The sequence below is a fragment of the Sorex fumeus genome, unplaced genomic scaffold (assembly GCF_029834395.1).
Source record: "Sorex fumeus unplaced genomic scaffold, SorFum_2.1 ptg000044l, whole genome shotgun sequence".
NCBI classification, from domain to species: domain Eukaryota; kingdom Metazoa; phylum Chordata; class Mammalia; order Eulipotyphla; family Soricidae; genus Sorex; species Sorex fumeus.
Genome location: NW_026606101.1, coordinates 72,160,933 through 72,181,327, shown reverse-complemented (window position 1 = coordinate 72,181,327; position 20,395 = coordinate 72,160,933). Strand labels below are relative to the sequence as shown.

The window sequence follows — 20,395 nt, the reverse complement described above, 5'->3', positions numbered from 1 at the left end:
AACCCAAGCACAAAAAATTGTAAATCTACAACTGTACCTCATGGTGTTTAAAAAATAAATTAAATAAACAGGAAAAAAAAAAGAGGGGCCAGAGTGATAGCACAGCGGGTAGTGCGATTGCCTAGCACGCAGCCTACCTGGGTTCGAGTCCCAGCATCCCATATGACCCCTGAGCACCGCCAGGAGTAATTCCCGAGTGCAGAGCCAGGAGGAACCCCTGTGCATTGCTGGATGTGACCCAAAAGGGCCCCAAATTAAAACATAAAAAAAAGGCAAAAGGTCTCATTGCAATGTGAATTCTCTTTGCTTCAGCATTTTCAAGTATTTCAGTGTGGAATCTCCCTTTGCAATGGCCATTGTGGTAGGAAGCATCTTAATGTTTCTTTGCCACATCCCTTTCTCTTCCCTTTCCCTGAGCCCCACCGCCCCACGATGGATAGAACTGTTGACTCCGAGTGGAACCCCTTTCTCCAAAGCATCACCAGCAGCTGATGGGAGCCGCCTGCCAGGAAAGCGAGGTGCCAATCTCAGTGACTGTCCACCCAGGTACCACAAAACCCAGACCTTCATATCCACAGGGATGAGAACTCTGCTGAAGGTCACCCCAGATGAGGCTGATCTTTAAAAAACATCGGTCCTTAACTCTCCTTCTCCAGGACCCAGCTTCTCTTTTTCCCATCAAGCTTTTCTTAAAGAAAACTTTCCCGGTGATCAGCACACACTCAAGCCCTGCCTCAGGCTCTGATTTGGGAGAAACCAACCTAAGACAGGGTATCTTGAAGAAACTCAGAGGCTGTAAGAAAGCACCACCAGGGGCCAGAGTGATAGTGCAGTGGGTAGGGGGTTTGCCTTGCACACAGCTGACCCAGGTTTCGCCTCTGGCATCAAATATGGTTCCCTGAGCACTGCTGGGGATAATTCCTGAGTGCAGAGCCCAGAGTAAACCCTGAACATCACCAGATGTGATTCCTGGGTGCAGAGCCAGGAGTACCTCCTGAGCATCACAGGGTGTGACCCAAAAAACAAAGAAAAAGAAGGAATGAAAGCAAGAGAGAGAAAGCAAGAAAGCAAGCAAGCAAGAAGAAAAGAACCACCAGAGGTTTTGTTCCTTCTTGAACTGCATGTTTATCCATACATATGTATTGTAGGCAGTGAGCCACATCTATTCAAATGTAAACGTCCGATCCGGGTTGTTAGGCATTCGAATGAATCGATGCTCTTGGCCAAGTTTGTGTTGACAAGGACACCGACGCCTCCAACACCTCTTTTATCGCATGTTCCGAGGAACAATTCTTCTCCAGTGTCGAAAACGGCATGGTGAGATTCGTGCCTTCTTGTCTCGGTCAGACCAATGATGTGGTACTTGATCATTCGCACTTGTACCATCAGGTCCTCGATGGATGCATCTGATGCTAGTGTACGTGCATTGAAAGTACAGATGATCATTTTTGTCTTCCTTCGTTGTGGCAGCCTAGGTCGGCCTTGAGATTTTGTCGGCCTCTCCTTTCTCATCCTTCTCAGTGCTGCCATGTCGGTGAAGCCTTCAGGGTCAGGTGAATGAGACCAGTTGTAGTTACTGGTTTTGGCATATCGAATACACAACGGATAGCTTGCCAGGCTCTTCCGTGCAAGAACATCAAGCAACGACTGGAATGGGAAGGAATGGGAGTGAAGATAGATGGTCGGCAATTACACCACCTCCGCTTTGCTGATGACATTGTTTTAATAACACCAAACATCAGCCAAGCAGCACAAATGCTGGTCGACTTTGACCGTGAGTGTGGAAAGGTAGGACTACAGCTGAATCTTACGAAGACAATGTTTATGAGAAACAGCCTCGTTCCTAATGCTCCATTCACTCTCAAAGGAATGACCATCTCCGAATGCAACAGCTATGTGTACCTAGGTCGAGAGGTCAACATGACAAATGATCTGGCACCCGAGCTGTGTAGGAGGAAGAGAGCAGCTTGGAACGCCTTCAAGAACGTCGAAGAAATAGCTAAGAGGACGAAGAACCTCCGGCTCCGGGCACATCTCTTTGATTCCACTGTTCTTCCTGCATTAACATATGCCTCAGAGACCTGGGCCCTACACAAACAGGATGAGAATGCTATTCAGGTCTCCCAAAGAAGAATAGAAAGAACTATGCTTGGAATATCACGGTTCACTCAAAGGAGAGAAAAAATCCGGAGTTCCGACATCCGTCGACGATCAAGAATCAGGGACACTGTCTCATTTGCCAAGGTGTCGAAAATCAGATGGGCTGGTCACGTAATGAGATTTAAAGACGACCGCTGGACTAGAGCTGTTACTGACTGGATTCCACGGGATGTCAAAAGACCACGTGGCCGCCCACCTACCAGATGGTCAGACTTCTTCGTGAAGATCATGAACGATCGGTTTGAGGCTCTTCATGATCCCAGAGCGAAGAGATGCCATTGGGCTACACTAGCACGCGACAGGGACAAATGGAGACGTTACTGGCGCCCGCTCGAGCAAATCGACGACTAACGGGAAGTTAAGTGATTAAGTGATGTATTGTAGGCAGGGCCGGGGGTGCGGCGGGCGGGGGGGGGGGGCTCTCAAGCATTATTGCAGGAACCTGGGGCCACTCCTGACGATTCTTGGACCAGCTGTGCAGGCTGTGGTTCATGTGCTGCTGCCTGGGCCCCGAGGTCACACTGGGAGCACTCCAGGCAGGAGGCAGAAACCGGGCCCAGGAGAGGCACTGCAGTCCTGGAGCTCTCTCCACCCCCGCCCACACATCTGTATTTCTTCCCATGGTTATAGACCTGCCTTTAGACTGAGGCCTGGCCCAACACCCGTCATTAAGCACATTTCTTACCCTGCATCCTTCTGCTAGGATCATGAAACACAGACAACGTCCAAGGGGCCAGGAGGTAGCGCCAAGGGCTGGCGTGCTCGCTGGCCTACACGGGCCCTGGGTTCCGTGGACTGCTAAGTGTGCCCCTGGGCCCCTCAGCATCCCTGGAGAGGTCCCTGCACAAATATGGAAAGCCTATAAATCAGTAAGAAAAAGACCAAACTGGGCTGGAGTGATAGCTCAGCAGGGAGGGCATTTGCCTTGCATGCAGCCGACCCGGGTTCGATTCCCAGCATACCATATGGTCCCCTGAGCACATCCAGGAGTGATTCCTGAGTGCATGAACCAGGAGTAACCCCCGTGCATCACCAAGTGTGACCAAAACAAAACAAAACAAAAACAAAACCTCAGTAAGGAAATGAGCAAATGACATCATCAGAGAACTCACAGAGAAGGAAATGAAAGCTTTCACAAACTATATATCCTTCACAGGAGTCAGCTTATAACATAGGATGGAGTTGGCTGGTAATATATAAACTAGAGTATAGAAACGAGGTAGCTTATGAGTTAGAAATGTAGCATGATGCATTTGTACCAGTAAGTTGGAAAAGAGCCAAGTGTTTGACACCCACCTTCTGGGGGCTGGGTGGCTTACTTGAGCCACACCCATAGTACGCAGGGACTGTCCTGACTCAGTGGTCAGGAGTGACCCCTGCCAGGTGCTTGGGGACCATATGGGGACCACATGCAGTGATCAGCTGCCAAACCAGTACGTTACTCCTGTACTATATCTTCAGCCCCTGATTACATATTTCTTTTTTTTTTTTTGGCCACACCCAGCAGTTCTCGGGTCTTACTCCTGGTTCTGGGCTCAGGGATCACTCCTGGGCTTCTTGAGGGACCATACAAGGTGCCAGGGATTGAACGCAGGTTGATCACTTGCAAGGCCACCCACTGAACTATCTCTCTGCCCCCTGACTTGACATTTTTGCTCACTCTGTCTCAGCATACTTTGCCATAGAAAGTGTAACTGGGTACAACTCCGATGGAGGAAAATTTGAAATATGTAGGAGACTGACAAATACACATATTCGCTGCCCACTAATTCCACTCTTAGGACCACATACTTATGCATATTTTCAAGTGAAATAAATTTAACATTACCCACTGCAGAGTTGTTTGTCCTAGCAAAAGATTGGAAACCCTTTCCACATTCATCAACTTGGGATTGATTAATCGATTTATTTTTCATTTATAAAGGTAAAGGCCCTCCCGTTGATCGTCGATTTGCTCTAGCGGGCCCAGTAACATCTCCATTGGAGACTTTGTTGTTACTGTGTTTGGCACATCGAATACGTCACGGGGAGCTTGCCAGGCTCTGCCGTGCGGGCGAGATACTCCCGGTAGCTTGCCGGGCTCTCCGAGAGGGGCGGAGGAATCGAACTCGGGTCGGCCATGTTGGCCACTTGTAAGGCAAACGCTCTACCAAAAGACAAGGAATTTTTTTTTTCTGTACCTGTATGGAAAAGTCCCCAGGGAATATCATTAAGTGACAAAAGGTCAGGTGCAGAGCTGGGGAGTTTGCGGAAGTGACTGGAACACTGCGTGTTGGAGGCCCAGGGTCACTCCCCAGAACTGCCGGAAGTGACCCTCAGCACTGAGCTGGGAATATGAGCATTGGATGGTCTCCAGACAAAAGCAGGACAAGCAACAGCAAAGTCGGGGCTGAACTGTTTGTGGACGACACCCAGCGATGCTCAGGGATTACTCCTGGCTCTGTGCTCAGGTATCACTCCTGGTATTGCTTGGGGGACTAAATGGGATTCCAGGGATTGAACCCAGGTCAGCTGCGTGCTAGGCAAGAATCCTACCCTCAATACTATCACTCCAGCCCAAGAGTGGCAAAATTTTTAGTGTGCACATGATAGCATTAGAAAATTATATCTGTAGGGCTAGAGAAATAGTGTGAGTAAGGTGACTGCTTTGTGTGCATGGCCCTAGTTAAATCCCCAGATCACTCCTCCCTTGAGCCCAGCCAGGAGTGATCCCTGAGCATAGAGCCAGGGGGAAGCTCTGAGTACTGCAGGTGTGACCCCCAAACCCCTATCCAGCCCTCAACAGGAAATTATATATCTACAGCTATAACATGGGATAGTTTGCCTACATCTCAGAAATCCCCAGAAATAGGCTCAGCAAACAAGAAACGTTGGTCTCTGGAAAGAGGAGACTTCAGCTGCCAGAGATTTGGGACAAGAGCAATACATTTGACTGTGGAGCGATAGCACAGCGAGTAGGGCGTTTGCCTTGCACGTAGCCAACCTGGTCGACCCAAGTTCGATTGCTCTGCCCCTCTCGGAGATGCCGGCAAGCTACCGAGAGTATCTCACCCTCATGGCAAAGCCTGGCAAGCTACCTATGATGTATTTGATATGCCAAACACAGTAACAACAAGTCTCACAATGTTACTGGGTCCGCTTGAGCAAATCGATGAACAATGGGAGGACAGTGACAGTGATTCATAGACAATCCTCAGAGCACTTTTATATTGTTAATTGGTTTAAACAATCAGTCTGGTATCTTTTTAAAACTTTTTTAAAATTTATTTTTATAAAGTTGTTCATGAGGATTTATTACATTTACTATTCCAATCCAAATCCCAGCACCTTTGCACCTTCCCACCACAATTCAAATTTTCCCAACTACCACCCAAACCTGTCCCAATAGCAGGCCCTGTATGATTTATTTTATATTGCTTGTTATGAATCACTGTGGGCTGGAGCGATAGCACAGCGGGTAGGGCATTCGCCTTGCACGCAGCCAACATGGCCGACCTGAGTTCGATTCCTCCGCCCCTCTCGAGAGCCCGGCAAGCTACCGAGAGTATCTCGCCCGCACGGCAGAGCCTGGCAAGCTCCCCGCGACGTATTCAATATACCAAACACAGTAACAAGTCTCACGATGGAGATGTTACTGGGCCCGCTCGAGCAAATCGATGAATAACGGGAGGACCGTGACCGTGACCATGAATCACTGTATCCCTGCCATCCTGTTGTTCATCGATTTCCTCAAGCAGGCACCAGTAACGTCTCCTTCGTCCTAGCCCTGAGATTTTAGAAAGTGCCACATTCAAGGTCAGGGGAATGAGATCCATCATTTTACTGGTTTTTGGCATATTGAATGCGCCATGGGGAGTTTGCCAGACTCTGCCGTGCGGGCAGGACACTTTCGGTAGTCTGCTGGGTTCTCCAGAGTAAAAACTAGATAATAAGATGTTGCACTTCCGGGAACTGGGTTGTATAGTCTCTGGGTCTTGGCCATTGATGGGATTACACGGCGTCAGGGGCAGTTGGTGGGTGTAGCGCCTACCTACTGGAAGATGGGGGATCTGGGCGGAGGCGGCCCAGTATCGATCTGAGCAGGCTTGGAGATCTCAGCCCTGGGTCCTGCATGCCTGGGTTCCTCTGCCGGTTCTTTCATACGTGAGGCTCGTCCGAACGTGTGGAGAGTGGTCTCAGCATGGCCGTGGCTGGTTCTGGAGGTCTTCGGCTGCCGGGGCTCTGCTCCGGGTGGGGAGGGAAACTCAACCTGCCCCCCTCCAAGGGGCCCTGGTGAGGACAGCCAGGCACAGAGGCAGGAGACTCTGCGCTGTTCTCTTCCGGGAGCTGGCTTATGAGTAAGTCAATATAAATGATCAAAAAAGATTCCTTAGAAGAGAGTGTGTGAAGATGTTTTTATCTTACTCTGGATTCATTAAGCCCTTGTGTAAGAGATTACTAACATGTTGTTGCAGATTAACCCTTAGGTGTCAATGTTTCCTTAATTGAGACTTTGGCCTTCTACTTCACATCCCATCCAATGTGGAGCGCTACTCTTGGCATATCAATGATACAGAGTTTGGGATCACAGACGCATGCTCCAGTAAATCTAAAATTTTGAATGGGGCGATACAACTGGAGTTAAATTTTCAACTGGATGGTGACTTGGGGGTCTGGAGGCATTTCTGCAGCTTATTGATCTCGTTCAAGATTTACCTGTAAGTCTCTTCAGAGCGCTTTTAGGTTCACAGCACGGCTGAGCTGGAGGCCCGTAACTGTCTCCCGCCCTGGCTGCTCCCACATGTGATGACCCCCCCCCCACTAGGGAAATCCAAGGCTGCGGCTACTTGAGCCCAGAGACCAAGTACAGATTTCCTCGCTTAATTAGGGCGCTCCCTTGGGGGAGGGGGGAACGTTTTATGCACTGAGACACGCATAATGAGCTGGAACAGCCTTACTGTCCTCTAGAAGAGCTTCTCTCTCCTAGAAGGCCTCTGTCCACTGCCTCCTCATGACTTCCTCCACCCCTTCCCCCTTGAAACCACTGAGCATTTGGCTTTCTCCGTGGTTTTGCCCTCTTCAGAACAGGAAACAGTGAGATCAGGCTGGTTCCTTCGCTCCCTATGCATTGCTCTTTTCCTGCATGTGTAGTTTCTGGGGTTGAGGTGGTTTGGTCCACACCCTGTGGTACTCAGGGGCTACGCCTGTCTCTGAGTCAGGAGTGACCCCTGACAGTGTCCAGGGAACCATCAGGGTCCCAGGGAAGGAACCTAGGTCAGCCACGTGCAAGGCAAGAGTCTTACCCCCTGTCCTAGCTCTCCTGCCTCATTTCCTCCACATCTTTTCTTGCTGACACAACCCATTTGTTTGTCTGTTTGGGGGTCACACCTAGGGGGCTGTCCCCTGATCTGCGTTTTGGGGCGACTCCCCAGTGGTGCTTGGGGGAATCACGCAGTCCTGGGTTTGAACCAGGCCTCCAGCATGCAATGGGCTCATGCACATACTATTACACTCTCTCTCCGACCCTGCTCCGTAGCTCATCTATTTATTTTTTTCTTGCTTTATTTTTCATTTTGTGGTTCCAGGGATTGAGCTCAGGACCTCATGCTTGCAATGCGAGTGCTCTGCTCCCCAGCAATCCCGGAGGAAGCTTGTAAACCCTTTTTTAATCATTGAATAATAGTTCAGCACTTTGATGGATTGCGTTTATGCACTCATTATTGAGGTAGATCTTTTTAATTCATTTATCGATTAATTGAAGACTGGGTGGCTTCCAAGTTTTGACAATTAGGAACAAAGCTGTTAGAAACATTTGTGTACAGCTTTTGTATGGAAACAAGTTTTCAGCGCTTTTGGATAAACACCAAGGAACACAGTTACACTCATATGTAGGGTCAGAGTTTTGTGGGATATCATGAAATGCCTTTGAGGGTGGCTGAAACATTTTTCATACCCACCACCCATGAATGGAAGATCCTCATCAGCATTGGTGCTATTAGTGTTTTCAATATCTTTCTATTTAAATTATATATATAATTTTAAATTCATTTATTGATTAATCGAAGACTATTTTGGTTGTTTATATATATTAAAGAAATATATATTATATGTAACAATATTATATATATATTTTATTTTTATCAAAACCAACCAAGCAAGGGTGAGAGAGAAGTTCAAAAGACTAAGCATTGGCCTTACATGAGTATTTACATCCAAGTTTGTATTTTCTTTTTGTCTCTTTGTTTTGTTCATTTTTGCCTTTTTGGACCACATCCAGCAGTGCTCAAGGTTACTCTTGGGTAGTACTGCACTGGAGCACTGTCCTCCCGCTGTTCATTGATTTGCTCGAGCGGGCACCAGTAATGTCTCCATTGTGAGACTTGTTGTCACTGTTTTTTTTTTTCTTTGCTTTTTGGGTCGCACCTGGCGATGCACAGGGGTTATTCCTGGCTCTGCACTCAGGAGTTACTCCTGGCGGTGCTCAGGGGACCATATGGGATGCTGGGAATCAAACCCAGGTCGGCTGTGTGCAAGACAAACGCCCTACCCGCTGTACTATCTCTCCAGTCCCATTGTTGTCACTGTTTTTGGCATATCGAGTACATCACGGGGAGCTTGCCAGGCTCTGCCGTGCGGGCGAGATACTCTCGGTAGCTTGCCAGGCTCTCCCAGAGGGGCGGAGGAATCGAACCCGGGTAGGCCATGTTGGCCACGTGCAAGGCAAATGCCCTACCCGCTGGGCTATCGTTCCAGCCCAAGAACAGAGAAGTCAATAAAAATAAAAGTCTCTGTCCCCATGCTGAAACTATCTTTTAATGGCACTCTTTTACTTAAAAAAGCGTTTCGGGGTCAGAATACGTGCTTTCTAGTTTGAAGGTTTCCTGAGTACACTTCTTGTGCATGCAGAGCATGAATTTAGAGCAATTTGTTCTACCCTTTTAAGTTATCTTCCAGTCTTAAAGCTTTGGGGGTTTTTTGTTTTCTGTTTTGGACACACCTGGCAATGCTAGGGACTGCAATTGTGCCCTTGACAGCCAGAATAAACTCATGCCTGATGGAAGGGAAAGCAACCGGGGAGCAGAAGGGAAACCTCCCATCAGGGGACGAGCAGGACTGGGGGAAAGAGCAGCTCGGAGACGGTCTCCCGCCGACGGAGCGACGGAGCCACACAGAGCCCGCAGCCAGCTCACTCGGGGGCCTGCGCTGGGCCCCAGTCATAGAGCGTTTGCCTGCTTCGTATGAGGCAGACTCTGATCTTATTCCTCGTAACCCATCCCTAGCCCACATCTAGCAACAACTCTGATTTTTGTCTAAAATGTGGGGGAAGTGTTGGGCGACACTGGTGTGAGAGGTGTTGGGTGTGAGAGGTCTGGGTCACCCTTGGGTGTGCTCAGGGATTACTCCTGGAGGTGCTCAGGGGCTATCTGCGGAGCTGGGGACAGAGCCTGGGTGGGCCGTGTGCAAAGCTAGCACCTTCTGAGCCATCTCTGTTTCTTTTTTGTTTTCCTTTTTGCTTTTTGGGTCACACCCAGCGATGCTCAAGGGTTACTCCTGGCTCTGCACTCAGGAGTTACTCCTGGCAGTGCTCAGGGGACCATATGGGATGCTGGTACTTGAACCCGGTCGGCCGCGTGCAAGGCAAACGCCCTACCCGCTGTGCTATTTCTCCAGCCCGAGCCGGCTCTGTTTCTGGCCCGAAAGCATGCCCTGAGTTCCAGCAAGGCCCTGCGCCAGGGTGGTGTCTTTTCTGCATCTTTGCGTTCTGGGCGTTTCTGTGCAGTGTTTGCCCCTTCAGGCTCTCTCCACCGTCTGTAAAAACGGCTTTGCTCTTACGACCTGCAAGAGAAGAGAACTGAGCAAACAGAAAGTACCGCCACGGGACAATCAAACCTCTAGTGGTCTCTGCCCCTATTTTTGTCTTTGATTTTGTCTGATTCCAGGACCGGTGCTTGGGAATTTCACTCCAAAAATGGGGCCGTTCCCGGGGATCAAACTCTTGGCCTCATGCCTATAGGACAGGTGCCTTCCCACTGAGCCCTATTCCTAGCACCCTAATTTCATTCTGTTTCCCTTATTTCTTGGATCATCACAACAATGTCCTGATATTCTCCTTTCCTTTTTTTAAAAAAATATTATTTGGGGGGCTTGGGTTTGGGGGCCATACCCAGCTGTGTTTCCATTCAGCATCATTCCTGGTGGGCTGGCAGGTCCTATGGGGTGCCGGGGATGAAATCGAGGTTGGCAGTGCACAAGGCCTTCCACTTGGCTATCTCTCTGGTTTTTCTTTGGTCTACTTCCTGCAGAGGAGAGTTTTTCTCTTGGGATGCAAATCAGACCCCGGGGGCCTCTCTCTGGAACTCCTGATGATCCTTTAAATAGAATCAGAACTTTCACTTGGCCTCAGGTCAAGTGCATTTGAAAATCACTTGGAAGGTGCCCAATCCCTGACCCCACCCAGGTAGCTGGAGTGGGTGTCTGACATCCCAGCACTGCATGACCTCTAGAGCACCCCAGGGAGCTGCCTTCACATGCCCCCAGAACTGCTGCAAAAATCCCCTCCCCCACCCCCAACAGTAATTGAAGAAAAAAAAATCCCACTGTACCATCTCTCAGGGTCCTGAGAGAGTTCATTTAATTGATGTCTTTTTGTGTGTTTGGGGGTCACACCCGTCAGAGCTTGGGGCTCACTCCTGGCTCTGTGCGCAAGGATCGCTCCTGGTGGTGCCTGGAGGACCCTACGGGATGCCAGGGAGGGAACCTTGGCTCTTCCCTTGCAGACAAGCACGTTTCCCTGCTCTGCCATCTCTTTGGTGCCAAGAGGTTTTTATTTCTCGCCCTTTCCATTTTAACCTGCTTTCCTGTCTGTTTCGTTTTTGAGTCCTGCTCTTCCCTCCTCTCCTTCTCCAGTTCCTGCTGGCGACCTGGAGGCCGCGCACCTGCCCTGCTCCGGGTTCACGGTCCTCCCTGAGCCGCCGGCTTGCACGTGGGCCCCGGGGCTCTCGCTCCTCGAGGCGCACGTGGTGCCTCGGGTTGTGTTCACGCATGCTCAGTGGGAGTCTCCCTTCCCGGTACCCGCGTCTGTTTCAGTGGCCAGTGCCCCTTGGTGGGGCTTGCTGGGGGCAGCCAGAAAGTGCTGGCGCTGGCCAGGAGCACAGACAGTCGCCAGGATCGCACCTGACGCATGTGGGATTTGAACTTGGGACCACACCCTCCTTGCAAGCCGCTGCGGTTCCTCAGGGTCCGGATTGTCCTTTCGACGAACATGGGGGCTGGAGCAATGGCACAGCGGGGAGGGCGTTTGCCCTGCACGCAGTCGACCCGGGTTCGACTCCCAGCATCCCATAGAGTCCCCCGAGCACCGCCAGGGGTGATTCCTGAGTGCAGAGCCAGGAGCAACCCCTGCACATCGCTAGGTGTGACCCCTCCCCTCCACCAAAAAAAAAAAAAAAAGAAACATAGACGCGCGAGGGATGAGCAACAGTCTCAGGCAGGAACTGCAGCGAAGGCATCCCTGGAGCGGAGGAGCGCCCCTGTATTCTTGGTCACGGAGCAGCTGAGTCAGGCTCGAAGTTGTCCCCTCTGAATCTCCCCAGGCAGCTGGGAGGGGAGGAAATCCGACTCAGCAGAGGCTCCTCTGCTGACGTCACCCCAGTCTCCGGCTCTCATCTCAGGGTGCAGTGAACGCAGGCACCTCCCTCAAGGGCTGAGCAAGCGTCAGCAGGTGAAGCAGCTCCTCGGAACTGCAGCTATGACAGACTCGACCAGGGAGCAGGCGGAGGGGAGCTGCTCCTGACGGATCAACAGAAGGCTAAATAAACTCCAGGCACTCTTTGGGTTTGTTCCCCCAATTTTATTTTTATAAAGTTGTTCACAATGGTTTATTGCATCCAATATTCCAACGCCAATCCCACCACCGCTGCACCTTCCCACCAGCATTATTTTGATTTTTCCCACCATCACCCAATCCTGCTCCCAAAGCAGGTCCTAAATAATTCATTTTGTGTTGCTTGTTATGAATAATTCGCTAGAAATGATCCAAAAAGTACCTTTAAGGGGAAAGTGTGTGAAGATTGTTTTATCTTACCCTGGAGCCAGTGAAACCTTGTATAAGAGATTACTCACATGTTGTTGCAGGTTGAGGCTTGTGTGCTAATATTCATTTTTTGAGATTGGTCGTCTTCTACATCACACCCTCTCAAATGTGGGGTGCTACTCTTGGCACATCAGTGGAGCAGAGTGAGAAAGTCTCACGTGAACACAAATGTGGCCATGTGCTCCAGGAATTCCAGAATTTTAGATCGTGTGATACGACTGGAGATGACGTTGGGATCCGGAGGCATCTCTGCAGCGTGTGGCTCTCTTCTGAGATTCATTCATGAGTCTCTGGTTCACGGCCATTCATGAGCTTATATGGAGCCCAAGGCAGTTTGTGGGCAAGGCTGCCAGACTCCCAGAAAGACAAGGAAATGGGGGGAGGTCGCCCATTCCCAATTCCATGCAAGCCTGGAGATTCTGGTCACAGAAGCCGCATACCTGAGTTTTTCAGCAGATTCATTCTCGTGGATGAGGCTTGTCCTGAGCCTCAGAGATTGACCGTGAGCATCACAGTGATTGGGTTCTGGAGGTTTTCAGCTGCCAGGGCTCGTTGGGGCTGGTGTTGGGATTACCTGCCTCTTCCAGGTTGCCCTGGAAATGAGGTTCAGCCTGGCGTTGGCATCTGGAGGCATCTCTATGGTTTGTTTATTGTGGGGGGCACATCTGACAGTATAATAACCAGGGCTACTCCTGGTTCTGTGCTCAGGGATGATTCTTGACAGTGCTCAAGGGACCACATGGGGTGTTGGGATGGAAACTGAGTCAGCAGTGTGTAGGGCAAGTACCCGACCCACTGCACTATCTCTCTGACCCCTACAATCGTATTTTTTAAAGGAAAAGGGTTGGGCCACAATCAGTGATGCTGGACTTGGTGGTTGCTTCCTTGAAGTGCTCAGAGGAGCGTGTGGCACTGGGAATAAAAATGGGATTGCAAGCATGCAAAGCATGCATTCAGGACTTTGAATTATCTCTCCAGCTCTGAGAACCCACATTCTTTTTATAGTCTGGGTGGAGGATCCTGTGTGTGTTTTGGGGCCATCCAGTGGTTCATAGGGCTATTTCTGGCTCTGTGCTCAGGGATTTGAACTGGGGTTGGTAGGAATTGGTAGGACACAGGCAAGTACCTTATTCCTTACTTGCTCTCTGGCCTAAGAACCCACACTCAGGGCCAGAGCGAGAGTAAGGTGGGTAGGGTGTTTACCTTGCATGCGGCCTAACTGGGTTCGATCCCTGGCATCCCATATGGTCCACTAGCACCACCAGGAGTAATTCCTGAATGCAGAGCCAGGAGTAACCCCTGAGCATTGCTGGGTGTGACCCCAAAAGCAAAAAAAAAAAAAAACCCACATTCATTTTTGTTTGTTTGTTTTGGAGCTCCCGGAAGAGAACAGTGCAGAGTCTCCTGCCCCCATGCCTGGCTGTTCTTGCCAGGGCCCCTTGGATGGGGACGGGTTGAGTTTCCCTCCCCGCCCTGAGCAGAGCCCCGGCAGCTGAAGACCTCCAGAACCAGCCACAACCATGCTGAGACCATTCTCCACACACATGAAGGTACCGGCAGAGGAACAAAGGCATGCGGGCCCCAGGGCTGAGATCTCCAAGCCTGCTTGGATCGGGGCTGAGCATCCTCCACCCAGATCCTTCACCCAGACTATAAAACCCAGTTCTTGGAAGTGTGCGGCCACACTTGCAGCCGCGCGATATCTAATTATCTCATTCTTACTTTGGACCACCTGGCAGGCTACCAAATGTAACCTGCCCACACCGCAGAGTCTGGCAAACTCCCCGTGGCGTACCCAATATGCCAAATACCAGTAACAATGATGGGTCTCATTCTCCTAACCCTGAAAGAGCCTTGAATATGGCACTTTTTAAAATCTCAGGGCCAGGGCGAAGGAGACGTTAATGGTGCCTGCTCGAGGCAATTGACGAACAACAGGATGATCATGATCATTGTTTTGGAGTCACACTCAGCAGTGCTCAGGGCTTACTCTTAGGCCTGTGCTCAGAGATCATTTCAGGTGGGGGCTGGGAGAACATATGTGGTGCTGGAATTGATTCCAGGTCAGCTGTGGTCCAAGTAAGCCCTTCACCCTCTGTGCTATCTCTCCAGTCCCTGTTTTGGTCTTGGTGGTGTGGGTGGGGGGTGCATTCCTGAAAGTTCTGGGAGACCGTGGGGAACACTGGGGATTTGAACTTGTGACCACAAACTTGTGAGGCAACTGCATCAGTTTTTTCTCTAGTTCTCCAGACCCAGAACCTACCTTCTATTTTTCGGGGGGTGGGGTGAGCACATCTGACTGTGCTCAGGAATCACTCCTGGTGGGCTCAGGGGACAGGATGTGGTGCCGAGAATTGAACCCGGGTCTGGCTCATGCAGTGCAAAAGCCCCTCTCCCCCCCACCCCGAGTTCTTGCTCTAGGCCCAGAACCCACACTCCTTATGTATCGGTTTATCTCAGTTTTTCAAGGAGATTTAATCCACATTCCTTACGTGTCTGTTTATCTCAGTTTTTCGAGGAGATTTTTCTGTCTCTTTCTCTCTCATCTGGAGATGCAGATTTGCAGTTTAATGTACAGACTGGTGTGCTGAATCATAACAGTATATTTTATTATATTATCCCAGCTTCAGGAATTATCACTGTTTAGTCGTTGCCTTTTAAATGACGTGTTATAAGGCTTCATTTTTCAATGTTTTATTTGGAATTTCTACATAGTCATTCAGAGTAAAAGTAAGACTGGCTATCATTTTTATCACTTGGATATGAGTAATAAGTTCAGTTTTGGTATCAAGTTATACTCATGCCACAGAACAAGGTAAGCAGCTTTTAATTACATGAAAGTTCGTAAGAATTTTATGAACTAACATATCTGGAGCACTGCCAGTAGCAACTCAGGAGCCCTGACCCTGGTGTAGCCCCTGAGCACCAGTCGGAGCAATCCCAAAACAAAACAACAGCAGGAAGTATTTTAGTAAGATAACAGAAAAACAGCTCAACAGCACGAGCTTTGCTCAGGGCTTAGTCCTGGCTCTGCACTGAGGGCACCAAGAGGATTGGGGACGGAACCTGGGTCAGCCACAAGCGCCAACCTGCTGTACTAAAAGCCCTCTGAGGACTTTTAGACACTCCTTCCCAGGGTCTGGAGCAGAAGTACAGTGGGCAGGGCACTCCCCTTGCACACAGTCAACCTAGATTCTATCCCCGGCACCCCATAGGGTCCCCTGAACCCCTCCAGGAGTAATCCCTGAGCACAGAGTAGGAGTAATCACTGAGCAATACAGGGTGTGGCCCAAAAACAAACAAAAAATTATCTTTCCCCTGAAAAATGTTGTTTGTTTTCAGTGTCTTTTTTTTGGGGGGGGAGGGGGGAGTTTATACTTGGTGTTGTTCAGGGATTACTCCAAGCAGTGCTCAGGGGTCACATAGTGCTGGTGATTAAAACCTGGGCCCCTACATGCCAAGCCTGTGCTCAGCCCTTTCAGGGGCCGCTGGTGTGTAGCAATTTAGCTGTGGCATTCGAATTTCCTTTTCTCAGGTTGGGGCAGTCGGAGCCATACCCAGTGGGGGTCACTCCCATGGTTGTTGGAATATGGGTAAAGGCAAGTGTCTTAATCCTGGTTCTGTCTCTCTAGCCAGCATCCTGATTTCTTGTGCTGATCTTGAGAAGTGTCCTCTGTTCCTTTGTTAAGTATTTTATTGCTCGTTTTACTTAAACTTTTCTTGGGAGCCAGAGGGATGCTATGCAGGCAAGGAGCCAGTTCCCACTCCCCATTACCCAAAATATCAACCTCCAGTGTCACAAAAAATAAAGTAAAATTTAAAAGTTGCAAAGGGACTAGAAAAGAAGCTTCAAAAGAATTTAAAGGTCATGGTTGGAATAGGATATCGAGAACCCAAGGCTTTTTCTTCAGAGACAACAGCCAGCTTAACTTTTCTGCACACAGAGAACTCCAACCCAAGGCAGTGTGAAGGATGAGGCAGTGTGAAGGACGCCCGACGAAGTAACCAACTTTGTAGAGCCAGGCAGGGCTCATTCTCCAACCTGAGCTGTGTGTTTTTAGCTTTCCCTCTTTAAGCCTGTCTTCTCTCTTCGGGAGCTGTATTTCCCTCTTTTGCTCTCCTTACATTTCTCTCAGAAAATATCTGTAAATAAAACTATTTTATTCACTAAAAAAAAAAAAGAAAGAAAAAAAAGAAAAAGAAAAGAAAGAAAGTTGCAAAAGGCTTGAGTGATAGTACAATAGGGAGGGCATTTGCCTTGCACATGGTGAACCTGCATTCGATTCTGGGCATCCCATATGGTCCCCTGCGCACTGCCAGGAGTAGTTCTTCAGTGCAGAGCCAGGAGTAACCCCTGAGCATCGCCAGGTATGACTCCCAAAAGCCATATAAAATAAAATAACAATCAAAGTTGTGGGGCCTGAGTACAGCAGATAAGGGCATCTGCCTTGCATGCAGGGGACCTGGGTTCAATTCTTGGCACCCTATATAGTCCCTCGGGCACAGGCAGGAGTAAGACCCCTGAGCATCACCAGGCGTGATGCAAAAATAAAGTGAAAACACTTTTTTAAAAATCGCAAAACGATACACTATTAATAGGGCAAGAGGCTTCCCGAACCTCCTGTGCTCCAGTGGTTCAGAAGTCCCCAAAGGTCCAGTGACATCCATTGGCATTCTTCAGGTCCTGGAGGAGACTGCCCTTTGCTTCTTCCTTTACTTTGAAGTTGAGGCTGAAAGATAGCAAGCTTGTAAGAAAACCGTGTGTGTGTGTGTGTGCGTGTGTGTGCGTGTGTGTGTGTGTGCATGTGTGTGTGTGTGCGCGCGCGCACGTGCCCCGTGGGAGCGTGCGTGCGCGTGTGTGCGTCCAGCAGCTCAGGGGCTACTCCCAGCTGGAGCCCCAGGGTCACCTCTGGCGTCGCTCGCGCGACCTCAAGATGCTCTAACCTGCGGTCCGGAGATCGACCTGACCCTGCGGCCTGCAAAGCGCGCCCTCCGGTCCCCGCGCAGGTCTTTTAAGGGCGCCCGGGTGAGAGGCCGGGGCAGGCGTCCGTGTCACATCTCCGGGCATCCGACACAGGACCCAGGCAAACCGGGCACCCAGCCCCACCGCGTGGCTAATCGGCGACTGGTTCACCGGAGCGAGTGGTCCGGTCCGGCCGGCCAAGGCCCGAGACCGGCCGGGTGGGCTCCCCCGGGCAGGGCCGGGCGGGGTTCGGTGGCCCGGTCCGCGGCGGGCTGGCCGGCCCCGGGGACGGCGCGTGCCCGCACGCAGCGCTGACGTCAGCCTGGCGGCGGGCCAGCAGCTCCCGGGCACTGGCGTCCGGCCCTCGGGCGGCCGGCGCCTCAGACGACGCGACCCAGACGTGGGGGCTCGGCCCGCCCTCGCGATCGCCGCGCGGAGCCGGCGCCGAAGGGGTGCGGGGCCCCCGCGGGGCGAGTGTCCAGCGGGCCGGTCTTGGGAAGCCCCGCCCCGCCCCCGCCAGGTGCGCCCGGGTCGCGGGGGTCCCGCTCGGGGGCCCGCGGGCGGGCGGCAGGCGCCCTCGCGCCGCCCCAGCCCGCCCACCCGGCCCTTCCCGCCCCGACCGCGCGGGTCCGAGCGCGACGACCGGACGCGAACCCGGCGCCGTCCGCGAGCGGGGCCGGAGCGGCCCGGGGCAGCCGGCGCGCGAGTGGGAAGCGGCGCCGACGAGCAGCTCCGCGGCCCAATGGGCTGGCGCCGCCTCCCGGCGCGGGCCAATGGGGCGCGCGGGGCGGGACTTCCGCCCGGCGGGGTGTTGTCGTCCGCGCCGCCGGCAGTCCGGGCTGCGGGGTCGGGGCGGAGCTGCAGCCATGGGGTCGCGCTAGGGCCCCTCCCGCAGCGCCGCGGCCGCCTCGCCTCTCGTCGCCGTCGCGGGGCCGGCGTCCAGGTAGGACTCCGTCCCGGGGGGCGGCGGGGCACCCCGGGCGGCTCGCAGCCCCCCGCTTCCCTCCCCCACGCACGGCTGGGGGTCGCGGGGAATCTGGGCTGTTGCAAAAAGGGCAGCGGCCTGTCAGCCTTCGGGGCGGGGGGCTTTCCGGCTCTGCTCCCGTGTCTAGAGTCGGGGGCTGACCTGTGGTCTGCTCTGCCGGCCCGCTCCCCCCGGGAAGGCGCCCGCGAGGGGCTGTCCGGCCCCGGCTCTGGCGCGCCGTCCCCGGGCCCGGCCCACCGGCCTTCGGGGCGGTGGGGGGAGGGGCTCTCCTCCCTTACAACCCTTCGCCCCTCCCCCCGTTGAAGTTCGGGTCGCGGGGAGGCGCGCGTGTTGGGGGCGCCCAGCCCCCGCCCTCCCTGGGGTTCCGGGCCCCGTGGGCGCCGCTGGCCCAGGACGGAGGCAGTGGACAGGCCCCGCCGAGCGCCGCCGAGCGCCGCGCAACTTGTGCGGACCGATCCGGGCCGGCGGGGCTGGCTCGCGCTCTTGCTCGCGCTCGCTCTCGCCAGGTTCCAGAACTATCGCTGCATCTCGAGGTTCAGCACCGCGGGCAGCTGCTGCCCGGGGTCCTTGGCCGGCTCGCGCCTCGCCCCGACCTGCCGGGCGCGGAACCCCTGGCCCGCGAGCGCCGCGCATTCCAGCGGCGACCATGGTCTGCTGTCCCCGCCGGGAGCGCGTCTGTCCGCTGCCGGGGACTCGGCCGGGCCCAGAGAAACGGGGTGTGTGTGTGTGGGGGGGGACTTGGAGGAATCCTAGGGGAGGGGCAGATGGACCCAGATGTGAGGCATGGGCTTTCCGGGATTTCGAGCAGGACGACCATCCTCCTCATCCTCATCCTCCTCATCCTCATCAGCGGCGGCATCTTCGGTGGCGGTTGTGGGGAGTCTCACCCCGACAGCCCCAGGGGCCCCTGCAGCCGCGGAGGACCCGCCCCGCGTGGAGCCCTGCCCCGCCCGGGGGTCCCGCGCAGGGCGCACTCGCTTGGCCCTTTGAACCATTTCCCAAGCGCGAAGGACCTTTGTTGGGTCAACGAGATTAGCTCCGCTCCAGAGCAACCAAATCGAGCCGCGGCGAGAGTTAAAAAAGAACTTTAAACAGGAGGTGAGGAATGTTAGAGCTTTAGTGCAGCTCCCCTGGGTACTTATTAATGGACTTGAGAATCAATTTAGTCCATTGACGTTAACCCTGGAAAGGAAGAGAAAGGAGAAGCCAGAAGGAGAGAGAGAAAAGAAAGGGGGAAAAAACCCGTAAGATTTTCTAGGAAGTAAATGTTAATTCAGAAAGTTTTCTTTTTTTGAAAGTATGTGTGTATGATGAGGAAGATGTAGACGCTTACGGTATTGTGGATTGTTATGCCAAAGCACTGTCACAAATTCGGGATTTCAGATTTCAGGTTTGGGTCCTTAATCTGTAATGGTATTTGTAGAGAGGACGCATTATAAGAATTATTCGAAATTCTTTGAAGTAAAGTGTGTCTGTTATATAGTCAAGCTTAGAAAACAATCTTGGTTCAACGGAAGTCCAATTCTTGCCCTCTGTTAGAAACGATAGCCGGGGGGCTTGAGTTATAGCATTTGCCTTGCACTGGCCGAATACCCCATCGCCCAATCCCAGTCCCCCAAGTACCACCAGGAGTGGTCACTGAAAGCAAGGTCAGAAGAATCCCCTGAGCACTGCTAGGTGTGGTCCAAAAACAACAACCACCAAAAAAAAAAAAAAAAAAAGAAATGAGAGTTGGGCCTGGGAGATAGTAGGCACTTGCTTTGTTTGTAGCTGACCTGGGTTCAATTCCTGACTCTGTATCTAATCCCCTGAATCCCTGGTGGGTCCTGATTACAGAGTCTTGAACATAGCCAGGTGTAGCCCCCAAACAGAAACAAAGCAAACAAACAAACAAAAAGTAATTTATTTATATTTTTTACTTCTTTATATTTATATTCATTATTTGAGCCAGTCAGCTTGATCTCTCCAGGTGAATTTTTTTTTTTTTTTTGCCTTTTTGGATCACACCCAGCAATGCTCAGGGGTCACTCCTCGCTCTGAACTCAGGAATCTCTCCTGGCAGTGCTTAGGGGACCATATGGGATGCCTGGGATCGAACCCGGGTCGGCCGTGTGCAAGGCAAACACGGCAAACACGTGCTATGCTCCGGCCCCTCCAGGTGAATTTTGTTGTTGTTTTGTTGTTTTTTTTTGGCCACACCTGGTGATGCTCAGGG

General features: G+C 52.0%; 1 protein-coding gene across 1 annotated transcript in view; it reads left to right on the top strand.

Annotated features, from left to right (window-relative positions):
- The first annotated feature begins 18,019 nt into the window (after positions 1 to 18,019).
- Positions 18,020 to 20,395, top strand: part of RNF13 (ring finger protein 13) — a 68,839-nt gene continuing 66,463 nt past the window's right edge. The window contains exon 1 of the mRNA XM_056121359.1: positions 18,020 to 18,138. The gene's annotated coding sequence lies outside the window, so the exon portion shown is untranslated. The remainder of the gene's footprint in view (positions 18,139 to 20,395) is intronic.